This window comes from Anopheles funestus, assembly GCF_943734845.2.
Source record: "Anopheles funestus chromosome X unlocalized genomic scaffold, idAnoFuneDA-416_04 X_unloc_74, whole genome shotgun sequence".
Lineage (NCBI taxonomy): Eukaryota > Metazoa > Arthropoda > Insecta > Diptera > Culicidae > Anopheles > Anopheles funestus.
Genome location: NW_026045203.1, coordinates 85,001 through 87,500, shown reverse-complemented (window position 1 = coordinate 87,500; position 2,500 = coordinate 85,001). Strand labels below are relative to the sequence as shown.

Genomic DNA, 2,500 nt, shown 5'->3' with positions numbered 1-2,500 from the left:
TGTGATGTGCCTTGTGTGGATCCGTGGCCATTGCATTGTGTCTGGTGCTTAGATACCCAGACACTTAGAACGCTTGCGCGGAAAGCAAACTCGATCGTTGTACACTTTGATGGGTGACCATCACTGTGTCTCCGTGCCGTGCTAGATCCCCCCTAGCCGTAAGGCACTTTGAACGCCCCTTCGACGACGAGTTACAAGAGTGTGGTATGTGTCAGAATCTGGTGAAGCTTTCTGCATGTGATGTGCCTTGTGTGGATCCGTGGCCATTGCATTGTGTCTGGTGTGTAGGTACCCAGACACTTAGAACGCTTGCGCGGAAAGCAAACTCGATCGTTGTACACTTTGATGGGCAACCATCACTGTGTCTCCGTGCCGTGCTAGATCTCCCCTAGCCGTAAGGCACTTTGAACGCCCCTTCGACGACGAGTTACAAGAGTGTGGTATGTGTCATAATCTGGTGAAGCTTTCTGCATGTGATGTGCCTTGTGTGGATCCATGGCCATTGCATTGTGTCTGGTGTGTAGGTACCCAGACACTTAAGCAAACTCGATCGTTGTACACTTTGATGGGCGAGCATCACTGTGTCTCCGTGCCGTGTAAGAGCTCCCCTGGCCATCAGGCACTTGAAAGGTCCTTGGACGACGAGTTACAATAGTGGTGTGTTAGATACGTCAGATTACGGTGTCTACTACTGTGCAATACGTATCCGGCTACGGCACGGAACGAACGGGAACTGTGGTGCAGACAAACAAGAGTTAAGCCTATTAGTCATTAACTCTAAGGACGGGGCCATGGGGCGGTACACAAAGGATACGGATGAGCGAGTATGCAGGCCCAATACTCAATAGCTCGATCCGATCCAAGCACATGAGTTGACTGCGGCGTCAGGTTAACCAATGTGCTAGATTCTATTTGGCCAGTAGAATCTTGTGTCTTATGCGATTTGATACCAAGACACCAGAACGAAAGTTAGTTGAAGAGTTATTAAACTCTTATGAAGTATGGTTGTGCAATCACAACTTATGACTTTAACCTATAAAGTGGATATGGACTTGCAATTATAACATGGAATCTCTACACACCCCATGAGCTCGATCCAATCCACGCACACGAGTTGCCTGAGTAGCGACAGGTATACCGATGTGCAATACGTATCCGGCCACGGCACGGAACGAACGGGAACTGTGGTGCAGACATACAAAGAGTTAAGCCTACTAGTCATTAACTCTAAGGACGGGGCCATGGGGCGGTACGCAAAGGATACGGATGAGCGAGTATGCAGGCCCAATACTCAATAGCTCGATCCGATCCAAGCACATGAGTTGACTGCGGCGCCAGGTTAACCAATGTGCTAGATTCTATTTGGCCAGTAGAATCTTGTGTCTTACGCGATTTGATACCAAGACACCAGAACGAAAGTTAGTTGAAGAGTGATTAAACTCTTATGAAGAATGGTTGTGCAATCACAACTTATGACTTTAACCTATAAAGTGGATATGGACTATCAATTATAACATGGGGCACACACCATGTTCTCGATCCAATCCACGCACACGAGTTGCCTGAGTAGCGACAGGTATACCGATGTGCAATACGTATCCGGCCATAGGCACGGAACGAACAGGAACTGTGGTGCAGACATACAAGGGCCATGGGGCGGTACGCAAAGGATACGGATGAGCGAGTATGCAGGCCCAATACTCAATAGCTCGATCCGATCCAAGCACATGAGTTGACTGCGGCGCCAGGTTAACCGATGTGCTAAGAGAGTTGTTCCTGGGCCTTCAAAGTGACTTCAAAACTATCTTAGCGAATGGTGGCCATGGGCGTAGACATGAGCCACAAGTCACAAGGCCTGGGACTATTGGGTAATAAAGACAACTTAGTCAGAAAGTTAGTCTTTGGACGTACCACCGGGATTGTGTTACATTGGGAACCTTACTATAAAACCCTAGGCAGGGGATCACTCGGCTCATGGATCGATGAAGACCGCAGCTAAATGCGCGTCACAATGTGAACTGCAGGACACATGAACACCGATAAGTTGAACGCATATTGCGCGTCGGACGATTAAACCCGGCCGATGCACACATTCTTGAGTGCCTATCAATTCCTTGATATACAACAAACCAAACTTCAGGGTGGAGCGTGCCACAATAGAACACTATGGCGAGCAGCCCGTCTAGTGTCGTGGGGGAAACACGCTTCCACACTGTGCATAATGGCGTGCTCGGGACCTTTGTTGGGACCGCAGGGCGCTGAAAGTAAAGGGGTGAACCGCATAAATCGCACGCACGTAAACGCGCACACACACAAATAGAGTGAGACGTATCGTAGGATACCGCTAAGAGTACGTTGTGAAACATGGGGAAATTCAATCGAAAACCTCTTTGATGTCCAAGAATTCGTTGACCGTATCCGTCGTAATACTGGATCAACGTGCTTGGGGGAAAACGTCAAAGGGTTTTATAATAGTGGTGCATGATTAACCCATCGATGC

At 48.6% G+C, this 2,500-nt stretch overlaps 1 non-coding gene across 1 annotated transcript; it reads left to right on the top strand.

Moving 5' to 3' along the window:
* Positions 1-1,947: 1,947 nt before the first annotated feature.
* LOC125774041 (5.8S ribosomal RNA) lies at positions 1,948-2,105 on the top strand. Its single transcript, XR_007420556.1, has one exon. It is a non-coding gene; the product is annotated as a 5.8S ribosomal RNA (ribosomal RNA).
* The last annotated feature ends 395 nt before the right edge of the window (positions 2,106-2,500 follow it).